At 40.3% G+C, this 15768-nt stretch overlaps 1 protein-coding gene across 3 annotated transcripts in view; it reads left to right on the forward strand.

Moving 5' to 3' along the window:
* The first annotated feature begins 6488 nt into the window (after positions 1–6488).
* LOC123994922 (ankyrin repeat domain-containing protein 6-like) overlaps positions 6489–15768 on the forward strand; it is a 58912-nt gene continuing 49632 nt past the window's right edge. For 2 of the 3 annotated variants that reach the window (XM_046298033.1, XM_046298037.1), the window contains exon 1: positions 10086–10499. The gene's annotated coding sequence lies outside the window, so the exon portion shown is untranslated. Of the gene's footprint in view, positions 6601–10085; positions 10500–15768 lie in introns of those variants that run through there. The other variant, XM_046298035.1, reaches the window with a different exon arrangement.

Below are 15768 nucleotides of genomic sequence, written 5' to 3' on the forward strand. Positions count from 1 at the left end.
AAACAGGAAGTAGTAGAACTGTAAATTATTTGAACGCCAAAACTTTATTAACACACTTTCTTTCTTTCCCTCCATTAAGATATACTGAACAAAAATATCAATGCAAAATGCAATAATTTCTAATATTTTGCTGTTACAGTACATAAGGAAATCAGTAAATTCAAATAAATTCCTTAGGCCCTTATCTAAGAATTTCACATGACTGGGCAGGGGTGTAGCCATGGGTGGGCATAGGCCCACCTACTTAGGAGCCAGGCACACTCACTGGGGACCCAGGCCCAGCCAACCAGAATGAGTTTTTCCCCACAAAAGGGCTTCATTACAGACATCAATTATCTTCAGCACCTCCTCAATTCTCTGGAAACAGCTCTGGGGGACATTCCTGCAGTCAGCATGCCAATTGCACGCTCCTTCAAAACTTGAGACATCTGTGGCATTGTGTTGCGTGACAAAACGGCACATTTTAGAGTGGCCTTTTATTGTCCCCAGCACAAGATGCACCTGTGTAATGATCATGCTGTTTAATCAACTTCTTGATATGACACAGCTGTCAGGTGGATGGTTATCTTGGCAAAGGAGAAATGCTCACGAACAGGGATACAATGCTTACTTACAGGGATGTAAACAGATTTGTGCACATTTGAGAGGAATAAGCTTTTTCTGAATTTGGAATATATCTTGAATCTTTTATTTCAGCTCATGAAGCATTGGACCAGCACTTTACATGTTGCGTTTATATTTTTTGTAAATTGTTTATATTTGCGTGCATGCGAGATAGAGATATAGAGAGGTGGAAACTGAGCTGCACTTCCTAACCTGCCAAATGTATAACCATATTAGATACATATTTCCCACAGATTACACCAAAAACAAATCAAATTTTGATAAACTCCCATATCTATTGGGTGAAATATCACAGTGTGCCATCACAGTAGCAAGATTTGTGACCTGTTGCCACAAGAAAAGGGCAACTATAAGGATCGACGCTGGAGACGAGAAGCAAGTACATGGAGTGAACATTTAATGAACATTTAATTAGCACGAACAGGACAGCGTCTGGACATATACACATAACAACATTAATGCAGACACAGCGAACAAACGGGGGAGCAGACAGTTATAGATGGGGCAATCAACGAAGGGAAGGAGTCCAGGTGAGTCCAATGACTGCTGCTGCATAATGATGATGACAGGTATGCATAAAATGAAGGGCAGCCTAGTGCCCTCGAGCGCCAGAGGGAGAGCGGGAGCAGGCGTGACAGCAACCAGTGATGAATAAACACCATTGTAAATACAACCCATATTTGTTTATTTATTTTCCCTTTTGTACTTTGACTATTTGCACATCGTTATAACTCTATTCCTATGAGTGTAATGTTTCCTGTTCATTTTTGACTGTTTATTTCACTTTTGTTTATCTATTTCACTTGCTTTGGCAATGTAAACATATGTTTCCCATGCCAATAAAGCCATTTGAATTGAAATTGATACATCTATTCAACAAAACTGTACTCAAAATTTACTGAGAGCATATTCTATCATTTGAGCCAAAGCAGGATATTAGCTATTTATTCAGAAACACTTTTAATGGGATTGCAGTGCCCCTTCATAGCTCCATGCTGAAATAGGATTAAAGGGAGGGCTGTGCAGCTGTGGTTAATGTCATCTCTACAGTACCCCAGGGCCCTTCCCTTCTACCTCTTTGCCCTCCAGTCGACTCTGTCTCTGGACTGCCAGCCAGATGTCCCCCACATCAGCCTGCCAATTTGCATCAAGAGAAAAATTAGTGCACAGGATTATGTGTTTTTTAATCTTCAATTGATTAAATCCCCCTCAAATGATTCACAAAAAAATACATGACATCATTTTTTGATATCACACTCAAAATCAATGAGTGCCCAGCAGGAAATTTCTGACTGTGTGCATTACTAATGTGGCCGGCCATTCCATAGCTGACTCCCATTTTATAACATCATCATAAAAGACAGCACATAATCAGGGTTGGATATTGACACCCACCACCCTCCAAATGTGGGTAGATTTTGTAATTGGCGGCTAAATAAGAATGTCTATTTTACGAGCCACGTTGGCGGGTGGTCACACAAAGCATCTGGGAACAGTAAACAATTATATGAAAAACCCACATGTAGAAGTTGGTTGAATTGACAAGAAAGGTGTGACATTGTTCTAGTGTTTCTTTGCCAGTTACATCGTTTTGTTCACCCGCTAGATTGTTTTCAATTTTAGTTTGAGTTTATTGCAACTGCCTGCTGCTAGGAAGACATTGCAGTCAGAGATTTTTTTTCATCAGACAATGGAGTGACCAAGTTACCACGGTAACGGCCCATCCCTTAAAGGGGTAGCTGAAAATGTTTAGCTGTGTTTGAATACCCAGACAAACATACTTAATGAGTATATACTATAAATTCATGTTTGTACACTGTAAATGAACGGTATCCTTTCAGTTGAGTGTACAAGTGCTTCCTCCTGTCTACCGGAAGTTGATGCTGTTGCTATGCAACTTCTTGTTAGCTTTTTGGCATAACAAATTACTAGCTAGCTAGACATCTTACGACTTCATTAACAATGTCCACTGAGAACGCACAACTATACCACGTAGCTAAGCTAAGAATGACATGAATGATCAAGTCAATAAATGTTGGGTAGTTAGATAGCATAGAGTTAATATACTGGCATATTAGTAGCCAAGCAACTTTGGGTAGCTTGCTAACATACTGGTTCATACAAGCAATTGCTGTAATGATATGCTATGCGGTTCGTAAGGATAGTGTAGCTATCAAATTGTCAGCCAAAATAAGGTGTAATGTAACTTATTTGAAAAATCATTACTTTATTACATTGCTAAACATTTTCTTAACATTTGTCATAATTAGTTAAAGCAATGAATTTGTATTAGCTCTTGTCGGATTTCAGCTGCATATTTTCCACCATTTTCTTCAAATCTGAAAACGTTGTGAAGCCACGAAGAATTGCATTATGGGCCCTAAAAGCACAGAAATACTGTCCACTGCTTGTAGACTTTGTATTTTGGGGAATGTAGTATGAAATCTGGGATTTCTTTTAATACTAACTATACACATACTATGACCAATAAGCATACTACATACTCCATTTATGTCACACATAGTAAGGTTGGTGTGGTTAGTATGAGTATTCGATTCAAAAACATGAGCTGGCCGCACACCCAGAAACATGAGTATGTGTGGAGGTGCTGACTAACTGCGAACAAACTATAAACTATCAAAAGAAAGAAAGTTGCACACTCCATATATAAACTCCCAGCAATTTAATGAGTATTTACCAACGTTTCGGCATCACTGTAAAACTGATATTTGAAAATAAAAGAAACCTTAACCTGACAACAAATTAGATATTGGCAAAACAAACTAACAGCTCGGCACAGTCATGCCGAAACGTTGGTAAATACCCATTACATTTCTGGGAGTTTATACATTGAGTGTGCGACTTTCTTTATTTTGATAGTTTATAGTTTATTCGCCTTTAGTCAGCACCTCCACACACGTATTTTTCTGGGTGTGCGTCAGCTCATGTTTTTTAATGTAGATTGAAAAGTTTTAAAAATCTCATTTACTTATGTGTAAATAAACCATATGGAATTGTTTGGGCAGGATCAGGTAGTCAGGTGGAGGATTTGATCAAAAGGCTGGAACATATGACTTTATTGGAGCAGCCCTTGTAGAAAAAGTGAAGAGAACTCAGATGCTTCTCTGAGAAACTGGGGTAGAAAATATGGGCGAGAAAAATAACATTATCCATGCCAAGGTTGTAAGGCCTGTCTATACTTTAATGATAGATTAATGTCCTCAATATCTTGAACCAGAATATGTACAGAATCAAATGGCCAATCATACACTTAATACTGAATCTACAATCGTTTGGTTCTCACTATTTTAGTTTGTCTTAATTTTTGCATTTATCTTCAACCAGAGACACTTTGAGAGACTACTTTAGCTTTCATACTTTATTGAAAGGACAACGGTGCTGTTAAAAAATATATATGTCCACACACACACACACACACACACACACACACACACACACACACACACACACACACATATATATACACACACATATACATATATATATATATATATATATATATATATATATATATATATATCACAAACAAACACCATGGGCACAGTGTTTTCCTAATGGTATCTTTCCAGATCAACTGACAAAGTACTATGAAGGGGGTGGTCCTTGACTGACTTGTGTTTCCATATGAATTCCCACTGCAGGTGTTGTTATTCAGCTTCAATGCTTGTGTTCCCATACATTCTGTCCTTCAGATCAATATTATTTGTCCTGTATGGGCACAAAGGGCATTATGACACAGCACAGAGCCTTTCTCCTCTAAGAGCTGGTTTGCTCTTGTCCTGGCCAGGGCCAAGTCTTCATTGACAAGATTTCTTATCGCAAGGGACTTCCTGGTCAGATGAAGGTTAAATATATAAATAATACATTGAACAAAAATATAAACGCAACATGTAAAGTGTGTGTCGCATGTTTCATGAGCTGAAATAAAAGATCCCAGAAATGTTCCATGTGCACAAAAAGCTTATTTCTCTCACATTTTATGAACACATTTGTTTACATCCCTGTCAGTGAGCATTTCTCCTTTGACAAGATAATCTATCCATCTGACTGGTGTGGCATATCAAGAAGCTGATTAAACAGCATGATCATTACACAGATGCAGCTTGTGCTGGGGACAACAAAAGGCCACTCTAAAATGTGCGGTTTTGTCATACAATACAATGCCACAGATGTTTCAAGTTTTGAGAGAGCATATAATTGGCATGCTGAGTGCAGGAATGTCCACCAGAGCTGTTGCCAGAGAATGGAATGTTCATTTCTCTAACATAAGCCGCCTCCAACGTCATTTTTGAGAATTTGGCAGTACATCCAACCGGCCTCACAACCGCAGACCACGTGTATGGCGTTGTGTGGGTGAGCGCTTCGCTGATGTCAACGTTGTGAACACAGTGCCCCATGGTGGTGGGGTTATGGTATGGGCAGGCATAAGATACAGACAACACAATTGCATTTTATCAATGCAATTTGAATGCACAGAGATACCGTGACGAGATCCTGAGGCCCATTGTCGTGCCATTCATTCGCTGCCATCACCTCATGTTTCAGCTTGATAATGCACGGCCCCACATCGCAAGGATCTTTACCCAATTCCGGGAAGCTGAAATATCCCAGTTCTTCCATGGCCTGCATACTCACCAGACATGTCACCCGTTGAGCATGTTTGGGATGCTCTGGATTGACGTGTACGACAGCATGTTCCAGTTCCCGCAAATATCCATCAACTTTGCCCGGCCATTGAAGAAGAGTGGGACAACATTCCACAGGCCAGAATCAACAGCCTGATCAACTCTATGCGAAGGTGATGTGTCGTGCTGCATGATGCAAATGGTGCTCAGACCAGATACTGACTGGCTTTCTGATCCACGCCCCTACCTTTTTTTTATGGTATATTTGACCAACAGATGCATATCTGCATTCCCAGTAATGTGAAATCCATAGATTAGGACCTAATGATTTTTTTTTTAAATAACTGGTTTCCTTATATGAACTGTAACTCAATAAAATATAGAGAAATTGGTGCATGTTGTGTTTATATTTTTGTTCAGTATACCTTGCTGCCATGCTGTTTCTTTGTATTCTGCTGACACTTGCTGGTCAATGTATGAATAGTGTTGCCCTGGATCTAGTCTTTCAGGGAAACCTATAAAACTATATGCACTTTGCAAAGTCAGTGTTTGGACACTCCAAATTGCTGTGAGTGTCCAAGAGTGAGACGAATGTGGCATTCTCAAAAGTAATAGGCATTCTGTGTGAAATGTCAATATACATTTTTAAAGCAGAACTATGTCACTTAACATCAGACACCCGTCAGTCCTAGAACACAGGCAGTGCAGGATATTCCAATGTGCAGAATCCATTTTGAGGAAATCCTCAGTCTTCAACGTTTGCCGCTTCACTTCTCACCTGAACAGGTGTGCTTCCAGGTTCTTCCACATAGGTGCAGATTTTTTTTATTAAACTTGGCAAGTTAGTTAAGATCAAATTCTATTTTAAAATGAAGACCTGCAGGGAACAGTGTTCAGGGGCAGAATGACAGATTTGTACCTTGTGCAGTTTGGGGAGTCAATCCAGCAACCTCTCGGATACTGGCCCAACGCTCTAACCACTAGGCTACCTGCCAGATGAAGGAAAGGACACAAGCAGAGGAAGCTCCTTTGGCATCAGACTAATTGGCATCACCTAGAGTCTAGGTCCTAGACTTTACTATACTGCTCTCCTAAAATCCTGTTACCACAAAAAATAATAAAAACGCATATAGTGTACTTGCCCACAGTTTTAAGGAGACTCACCCCAGTCACCACCAGATAGCGCTTGAGAGCGGTGATATATCTGCACTCCATTAAATAATGTTGAGCTGAACTTTCTCTAATAATTCCTTGTAAATAGGTTTGCTAGGCTGCGTTGTCTGTCAGATGCACACATCCGAAATAATTTCACATCAATTATGTCGGCAAGGTACGTTTTTCTTCTCTAAAAAGTTTTGAATAACCATGAGTAGCAAGTGTTCATCCACCTTGTTGTCGAGGGGACGTCACAATCCATTAAAAACAGTAGCTAAGTGCGTCATATGTTCATGTTAATGTTCTGTGTTTACAGTACGTCGACATTTCTTTACCTGTTGCTTAGCCAGTACAAAGTAAACAATGTAAGAATTTGACATTACATAGCAGTATTCGTGAAAATTGTTGTTACAATTGCCACACGCCATGCTGTTCATGCTAGCCCACATGAGAAAAAAACGATAGTATGCTATGGTTAAATACTATAGGTTTTCACTGTAGTGTTTTTGCAGACTTTACTATAGTTTTCACCATTACAAAAAAAATGCCGTTTTGAAACCGCAGGAAATTGCAGTTACTGCTGTGGACTGTTATTTTGGACGCGGTATTTGCATAAGGCCCAAGGGGGTGTGGTATATGGCCAATATACCAAGTATAAGGGCTGTTCTTATGCACTACGCAACACGGAGCGCCTGGATACATCCCTTAGCTGTGGTATATTGGCCATATATCTCAAAACCCCGAGGTACCTTAATGCTATTATAAACTGGCTACAAATATAATTAGAACAGTAAAAAAACATGTTTTGTCATATCCGTGGTATACTGTCTCAAATACCACGGATTTCAGCCAATCAGCATTCAGGGCTCGAACCCGTTTATACCTACAGTTATACTACAGTGTACTGCGCTCTGACTGCAATATTTTTTCGTAAGGGCATTGTAGTGTTTTTGCATAATAAACACTACAGTGAAATCTGTGGTATTTGTTGTAGTGTTTTGGACATGACTATTATACTGTAGTATTTACAGTTTACAATAGTGTAAATACTGTAGTAAAAAACTACTGTAGAATATACTATAGTTATTATTGTAGCCAAATACCTCAAACCCCTGAGGTACCTTATTGCTATTATAAACTGGTTTCCAATGTAATTAGTGTAGTAAAAATAAATGTAAAATAAATCTGCTTCTACCATGACATAGACTGACATAGACTGACCAGGGGAAAGATCCCTTATTGATGTCACTTGTTAAATTCACTTCAATCAGTGTAGATGAAGGGGAGGAGACAGGTTAAAGAAGGATTTTTAAGCCTTGAGAAAATTGAGACATGGATTATGTATGTGTGCTATTCAGAGGGTGAATATTCAAGACAAAAAGTGCCTTTCAACAGGGTGTTGTAGTAGGTGCCAGCAGCGTGTCAAGAACTGCAATGCTGAAAAACCCAGCAGCATTGCAGTTCTTGACACACTGCAATGCTCCTGGGTTTTTCACATTCAACAGTTTCCCTGTGTGTATCAAGAATGGTCCACCACCCAAAGGACATCCAGCCAACTTTGATTGATTTAAAAAAAACTGGTTTTACCTTTATTTAACTAGGCAAGTCAGTTAAGAACAAATTCTTATTTCCAATGATAGCCTAGTGGTTGTTCAGGGGCAGAACAGCACCTTGTCAGCTCAGGGATTTGATCTTGCAACCTTTTGGTTACTAGTCCAACACTCTAACCACTAGGCTACTCTGCCACCCCTCGCAAATGTGGGAAGCATTGGAGTCAACATGGGCCACCATCCTTGTGGAAGGCTTTCGACACCTTGAAGAGTCTATGCCCTGGCAAATTGAGGCAGTTTTGAGGGCAAAGGGGGGTGCAACTCAATATTAGAAAGGTGTTCCTAATGTTTTGTACACTCAGTGTCTGTTACCTGTGTGATGAAATAATATAATAGAAAAGTACTTCACTGTACTTCACTGTACTGACGCTATTTGTACCTGTTAGGGTGCTCATGCTTCTTAACTACTATCTGCACACATCAAGGTAATACAAAAAGTAATATATATATATATATATATATATGACCTTATGTTATTGTTTATATATATATAGTGTATAATAGTGTATAATATATATATAGTGTATAATAACAATAAAATAAGGTCAAAGCCCAGGCAGCTTAGGCGGACAGCTATAACCCTGCCTAATGTGGTCAAACAAAGCCGCTGTGCTACCGTTAGCCTCAGCTACAGGTCCCATGGATGAGAGCTGCTGGTAGGTCAGGTTACAACCATCTCCACATCTCCAGGGCGTAGAGCAGGAATCACAAAGGGCTCGCTCTACCACAGGCAGACATATCTGTGCACGCTCACGCTCTTATTAACAGTGGCACTTGAATAACCTCCAAAGCTTGGCTCACATCGTCTAGGTGAAAGGATATGACGGAGGCTAGCTTCTTAAGAAGCTGCCATCATGGGGACAGGCTGCCACTCTCCATGATGTGGTTTCTGTGTATGAAACTGTATCCCTTCACTAAGGGTAGGACACCCAAACTTTTAATTTATTTCACACCATTTCTTCTGGAATGTGAGGAGATAGAAAGATACCCACCTCTCTAAAAAGTTGAACTTGTGATTGACACACTCTCACAGAAGCTGTTTCTCAGTTGATCAATATACAGTAATTGGCTCAAGATATTTTCTATAAAAAAATATATTCCACCTTGACATTATGCACTATTGTGTGTATGCCAGTGACACAAAATCTCAATATAATACATTTTAAATTCAGGCTGTAATAGAACAACATGTGGACAAAGTCAAGGGGTGTGAATACTTTCTGAACATGTGTAAAGTGGGCCTTCGTCACTGGTATTCACGTGAGAAGGTGGATGTGAACCCAGGGCTTTTGCTTGTCAAAACACTGCCTTAGTGCGCTCAGACAGTCTTCAGGTTTATTAATGTGGGAGTAATGATTAATAAATGATGAAGACACAACTTAATGGCCTTTAATGGTTTATTTTGGACCCTTAAAATAAAGGGTTACCATTATAATTAATATGCAATATGAAAATGGACCCCCATTTACAGATTTTGGAAACTCCAGAAAAAGGGAGCCAATTCTGCTCTAGGCAGGACTCGAAACACCATAAGTATTTTCAACACTATCCGTGTTCATGCTACCCATCTCTGGCAAGGTGTTGCACAATTCTTCATTATTTTGCGTTAGAATGCACCATGTCAATATGATGTATCAGAACACCTCAGGATGAATGTTACAGCACACCTTCCATCTGTCTCACAACATGTGTTTCAATACTCCAGCAAAGTTAAGGTTTCGGCTCATCTAAGGTGGTGGCAGCTCAGTTGCCACTAGTTTTAGTGCTAGAACGCACTTCATTTTAACAGTGTAGTTCAGATTTAGTAAAAATTATGATCCATATGTGGATAATCTCGCATACCCCACTCACCTAATTTAGTTGCTTGTATTACACAACCCCCCCCCCCCCCCCCCCCCCCCCCCCCCCCAAAAAAAAAAATGTTGGTCATTGCTGGTTAATGATAAACTAGTCTACTCAGTAAGATGCATTTCATAGCATGACATGAGTAGCCTGTTGAAGCACAGACATAACCGGAATTCCCTTTCACTTTCTAGTAGGAAATAAAGTGACAGGCCAGTGAGAGGGTTGCTGTCCCATAGGGTGGCGCCGGGTGCAGAACCGATGGACTGCTTCTCTTCCCAAATAGGGGGGATTGTATCAGCGCTCCTTCATTTCACCTCATTAACAGAGGCTGTCACACGATCTATTGATATGCAAATTGGACAGAGCGGGTGGTAGTGTGAAGACAAACTCGGATTGAGTTTACTTGGGAGTTGGGTCTCAGTGCGCGTAGCTCCCGTCCCATCTGTTTTTACTTTCTGCCTGGATAAACTACGAAGCCATCGACAGTCCCCTCAAGCTTCTTGTTGTCTTTCAATGTAAATAGCCCGCACCGCTTCTCGTGCTTCGAATCGGGTTTATCTTCCAAGGATTTGTAATCGGACGGAGAGTTCGTCTGGCGAATTACGCGCGGAACATTTTGGTATGAGCTCAATATCTGATACTTTTTGCTGTGATGTATTTTTTCCCCCGAGCAGATCAAATCATTTATTGAGTTCCTTTTTTAAATCATGTTCAAATCTGGGACTATGTGTAGCCTATGCTGCGTTGGTCAAATTATATTTCTTGGCCATTTGGATTATTGATAATTTGAGATCAAAATTGATGCCTTTTGAACAGTTTTATGTTTAGCGGGACATCCCTGGTCCCAGATAGGTAGTAGAATTCCACGTGCCCAAGGGGTACCAACGACAATGCCATATACTGTATATCTAGGCCTATATGAATAAAATAATGTATTATCTATTTCAGTATATGTCCTTGCCTATCAGGGTGAAGGAGAGGGAGAAAGTTTTAAATTGAGGGGAAAGTTGAAGAAGAAAAAAACAGGCATATCAGAGAGATATACACAGGCAGCCACATTTGGCTTCTCAGTGGACTGTAAGCAGAGCTTGTAAGTAAGGGCCTTATTATTGTCAGAGTCAATTACAGGTCGAGGGTAATTACTGTGCTAAGAGAAAATCATTAGAAGAAATCCCCTAGGCTGTACTTATATAAATTTAAAGAAATGACTGTTTTTTGACTCTGTTTTCTTGTATAGCTTTAGATTGTTAAGTAATCCATTCTGAAGCGGAAAATACATTCACTGTTTTTCAAATGCAGAATAGTTAAGCTTATTGCCTTTCATCATTAGAAAGACACTCCGAGGTGGTGCATTTATGTAAATAGGTGCATGATTGAGCGTCATCCACACTCCAAGGGCTAACTGTCTGTTTCAAGTAGATTTGATCTGTGTTTCTTGAACTACAAACACATTTCTTTCCCCTCATTACACTGGCCTCCTCCAGCTAGATTGTTTTATGTGTTTTTATGGATGGTAAGAAATAAGGACATGAGAAGTCAAATGCTGTAATGTTCTGTGAAACATATTGTTGGGGAAGGGAACTCTGAGACAGTCTCTGAAGCATTCCTTGGGCACCTGAGTGGTTCAACAGTCTAAGGCACTGCATCTCAGTGCTTGAGGTGTCACTAGACACCCTGGTTCAAATCCAGGCTGTATCACAACCAGTCGTGATTGGGAGTCCCATAGGGCGGTGCCCAGTGTCCTCTGGGTTTGGCTGGTGTAGACCGTCATTGTAAATACGATTTTTTTTCTTAAATGACTTGCCTAGTTAAATAAAGGTAATAAAAAGGGAGCTGCTGAACACCTTAGTGATGACAGATTTGGTAGACATTTCTGAGTCAGCTCTGTCAGAAGAGGATAAAGGTGTCCGCATGCTTCCCAACCGGAAACGTTTGTGCGTATATTATGAAGACGTTTTTTTTTCTCGTTTTTGGCTGTTCGGGCACATTGCATTTTTCTAGAGGCAAGGCGAAGTTCAGAGCCGAAGTCTACGCCCGTTCGTCGATGATTGGTCAACAGTCGGGATTCCTCCATAGTCTTTGTTGTCTTTCAACGAGAGACGACTCATTTTCATGCACATTTTTTTCATTGAGAAATACAGCACCAAACATACTGAGTTTTATTTACATGGGCAGTGCACCGTTTGAGGAAAAGTGACGGGTTTAGCCAGCCGGCTAATTTTCAACCGCAGTCGCTGGGCAGGTCATTGAAATCAATTGCATTAACAATACAGACGAACAATGAGCAGTGAGGACATGCAGGTGCAACATAGGACAAGCAACACGTAGAACACAGTCAGAGAAATGGCACAAAATGCAAAACTAAATATATAAAAGCTGCAAAGTGGTTCCACACCTCACAAGCTACAGATAACATGGAAAGTGGCAATACACAGCTAGGAATTATGTTCACAAGTCCGATTGACCTTTAGCCATGTCTTTATGTTTTTTTTGTGAAGGTTCGACAGTTGCGTGTGTCTAATGGCAGTGTCTTCCAGACATGGGAAGCTCTCACAGAGAAAGCAGATTGACTAAAGGTGCTTTTCTGTAAGGGAACTATAGTCACCTCTCATGGCAGACCTTGTGGATCTGTTGCCATGGGTTTGGGTTTTCTGTTTGACTAAAGTACTAAGTGGAGGGGAAGCCAGACCATTTAATATATCTTTAATATTGCACAAGTTTTTGCACAGTGATGATGGCTATTGGGCTTTCTATCAAGCACTGAGAGCCTGTTTGTATACAGACTGAATGGGTTTTAATGTTGAACAACAAGCTTGGGCCCAACTAGTTAAGCAGTGTGTTAAGTAGGGGAGTATCATAGCATTGAAGTACAGTTTTGCTACCTCTGTAGTCAAACAATTTCATATGAATTGGAAATTAGGTTGAATTTGGTTATTTGAGTTACCTTTTTAACCTGCTTTTTAAAAGAGAGATTGGAATCCAGTATTATGCCAAGGTACAGTACTTACATTGTATATCACCTAGAGCTTCTCCCCTGACACATAGACAGACATCTGGCTCAGAAGCATCAGTTTCCCTCTTTGTGAAGAAAATGCAGACTGTTTTTTTCCCCATTGAGATGCAAACATGAGTCACTGAGCCACTTTGTAAGATGACCATTGTAGTAGTGAGTTCTTGTGCAGCTTGTTGTTTGCTCTTTGCATGCACATATATCACTATCATCTGCATACATTTGAACTTCAGACCCAGTACAGACAGAAGGCAGATCATTAAATGCACAGGCTGAACAGGAGGGGCCCCAGTATTGACCCATATGGCACGCCCACATCATAGCTGAGGGTGGGAGACAGCTCATTGCTCACTCTGACACACTGGGTTCTGCCTTCAAGGTATGATTTCATCCATCTCAAGGGACCGGGGGAAATGTTGAACTTGGACAGTTTTGTGATGAGAATGTCGTGGAAATTCATACACAGGGATACAAAGTCAATCTTAAATGAATAATTGTTTATTGTCAGCTCTGGAGAGGTTGCAACCAACTCAATGCACCATATTACACATGTCAATCAGGAGCTCTACCTGGGCAGACCCAGAAGTTGTCTTATATACGACTATACACAGACCAGTTATATTCACATGATTTAGCATAATTAATTAATCATGACTGTTTTGTTTCATTCATGTGACCGACCAATACTGGTTCATAACATGTGACAGACCAACACCTCACGAGGCTTCTTTCTCTCTAAACTGAGTCCTTGAAACGGAGATATCTTTCATTCTGTCTCAAAACACGGTCTGGGCGTAGTGCCAAATTGCAGCTACTGATAGTGAGGATTTGTACAGTCAGCCACTTGCATGAACACAGAAATTGGTTATTAGAACAGCACATGAATAGAAGACAGAAATGAGTTCTAAGAAAAGCACAAACATTCACATTCCCATTGCAAGAACCTCATGGTTAACAGTATCAAAAGCTTTCCTTAGGTCTAGAAATACAGCCACAACAACACCCCCTTTTCCCATCTTGGACTTCACATTTTCCAGAATAAAGCAGTTGGCCATTTCTGTGGAGTGTTTTGCTCTGAAGTCAAACTGCATGAAGTGTAATGTGAAGGGATTGTTGTTGAGGTGGGCAATCAGTTGCTCTGCTACACTTTTCAACAACCTTTGACACCACAGGTAGTATACTAATGAGCCTGTAGTTACTCATGTCCACAGGGTCACCTGATTTAAAGATGGCCGTTATTATGGCCAACTTCCAGACCCTTGGAACCCCCCCCCCCCCCCCCGACCAATAGACGTGTTGGTGACCTTAGTAATGGGGCCAATGAGTGACTCTTTGTAGTTTTTAAGAAAGGTAGAGTCCAGCCCAAATACATCTTTGGCTTTAGAGTTCTTTAGTGAGCTAATCACCTTGTTCACCTCTGACTCAGAAACCTCCCTTATGATGAAGGCAGGTTGAGTGACATTCACTGGCACTGAGCCCAAGAAACCAGTGGAGGGGCTCTGTGTCAGTACCTTGACAGTCAACAAAGTACGAATTGAAGGCTGTTACCCATTTCGACTGCATCCTGTCATTCTCATCGATTTCTAGTCTTTTTGCAGTGTTACTATGGTCTTTCACTGTTCACTTTTTTAGATTCTCCCATATAAATTTCTACTTTCCCTTTAGAGTTGATTTTAGAGCATGATCTCTTTCTTTCATCAGTTTCCAGATTTCTCCATTTAGCCAAGGAAGAGTGCTCCTTTGGCCAGGTTTGTATTAGATCTTCTTTAGGAAGACATTTATTGTAGTTTGAATTGTGGACAGAAACCTGACTGACTATCAGCTTCCACATAATTTGTGTAGGACAAGAGATCATTCCAGATAATTCCCTTAATTAAGTTTTCAAAATGATTTAATTCACTCTTAGGTATTCTGAGCGGATCAGGCTTTCTAACAGTAGAGAGGTTAAACCTGTACTTAGAAAGCTTTCTGGCTATGAGTGTCAGGTTATGATCAGACAGCCCAGTTACCATATTGAATGATTTAGTCACTCTTTCTGGTTTATTACTGAACACCAGACGTGTTTTAGTCACCCTGGTTGGCCCTTTAACTAGCTGTGTGAGTTCAAAGGTATTAGTGATCCGTTTGAGGGATTTCCTACAAAGACTTGTCATCATAATGAATGTTAAAATCTCACACTAAGATTACCTCTTTGCCAAAATCACATTCCCTAAGCATGTTATTAAACCGATAACAAAACACACTTTTGGTGGAAGGTGGTGTGTACATTCCAATAAGGGTAGAAGACATTTGGGGACAGTAACATTTAGGCCAAAACATATTTATTTTATTTTTTATTTTACCTTTATTTAACTAGGCAAGTCAGTTAAGAACAAATTCTTATTTACAATGACGGCCTAGGAACAGTGGGTTAACTGCCTGTTCAGGGGCAGAACGACAGATTTGTACCTTGTCAGCTCGGGGATTTGAACTTGCATCCTTCCGGTTACTAGTCCAACACTCTAACCACTAGTTCATTATCACATTATCAATTTGTTTACAATGGAAATGTTCTTTAATATAAATCAGACCCCCTCTTCCTTCAATCTTGCCTCTCCTGATAACATTGTAGACAGGTACAATCAAAGCAGCAGATGGAGCCATGTCTCTGAAAGGCAGCGGAAGTCGGTGAGAAGATGTTGTAATTTGATCACTTTTTGGAATGACATTGCGAATTTTCAAGTGCCCCCCCCTAGTAGCCGCTTGGAATTAGCTTGCGGGTCCCAGATGACTCAAGCAGGATTTACACATTGAAAAAAAGGAAAATTCAGTGTTTTCTTATGGCTGGGTTTAGGCCGTTTTGATTAGGGGTGGTTCGGTAGTACAATTAACTATCCCT

This window comes from Oncorhynchus gorbuscha, linkage group LG14 (assembly GCF_021184085.1).
Source record: "Oncorhynchus gorbuscha isolate QuinsamMale2020 ecotype Even-year linkage group LG14, OgorEven_v1.0, whole genome shotgun sequence".
NCBI classification, from domain to species: domain Eukaryota; kingdom Metazoa; phylum Chordata; class Actinopteri; order Salmoniformes; family Salmonidae; genus Oncorhynchus; species Oncorhynchus gorbuscha.